Genomic DNA, 1,060 nt, shown 5'->3' with positions numbered 1-1,060 from the left:
TGACAATGGAAATCGATTCCATAGCCCCCCATAATTTCCTCCCCTCCCCCGAAGAAGTACTCCTCGAGGTGGCCAACGGGGAGTACTTTTTTTCTTCATCCTCAGCGTGTACTCATGCATACCACCGAGTAATGAAGTCTAATGTGTCTGCTTCGCTCTGAGGACCGTTTCGTTCGTTCGTTTGCATAAAAAATCGTTCTGAGTGAGAACTCTCGGATCGATTTTCTGGCCACCAGTGGCAGGACCACTAGGAAGAGCGAGTAACAACGCGAGAGAGAGAGAGAGTGTCCTTTGTGGTGGCAAAGCGGAGAGAATGGGGAGCATGAGACAGAGTGCCACAGCGCGAGAGGAGTTTCGATGACGAAATCGATTGAAATAAAACCTCAGGGAGAGGGGGGCTGGTGCTTTAAGGGAAGAAGTGGAAGAAGGTTGGTCCACTTGTTGGTCCACGAGCGCGAGAAACATTCTTGTCATTCTTGCTCTCAGCTCGCGTGAACGGGGCTGGAACTTGGGTTGTTGTTTTAGCCAACAGATCTCACGGTGCTCCAGGAGTGCTCCAACAGGACTCTGCATCGTCACGCAATGTGATTGACAGACAAAGTTGACTAAAAAAGAACGTTCCACTTATTCATTCTGTTTTTCCAATGGCAGCCAATATTTCCGGATGTAAAGACTGTTGGATTTATCCGTTTGGGATATTTTAGATGATAGAGAAGTTAGGATAATTAAAAAAAAATAATAAAGTAATAAAATGTCAATCAATGTGCATAGTCTAAGTTGATAGCAAACACCATCTTGTAACTAACAAAACAGAGATTCAGAGTCAGAGTTCATCCTTACATAATTTTGCCAGATAGTTCTGTAATGTTTTTAGAACATTTATTGACACTATTTTTTTAAATAATCATGCAAATTGGAGGCTTTAAGCAACATAACTTTTCAACATAAAAATGAATCGACGTTACAAAAAAAAGTTTATTAAAAACCCCTAAATGTAGGCAAAGTTATGCTCGCCTCGAGCTTCGCAACAGAGCAACTGAGGGTTTGCGCGGTTGGTTGA

This window comes from Anopheles aquasalis, chromosome 3, assembly GCF_943734665.1.
Source record: "Anopheles aquasalis chromosome 3, idAnoAquaMG_Q_19, whole genome shotgun sequence".
NCBI classification, from domain to species: Eukaryota; Metazoa; Arthropoda; class Insecta; order Diptera; family Culicidae; genus Anopheles; species Anopheles aquasalis.
This window is presented reverse-complemented; position numbering follows the sequence as displayed.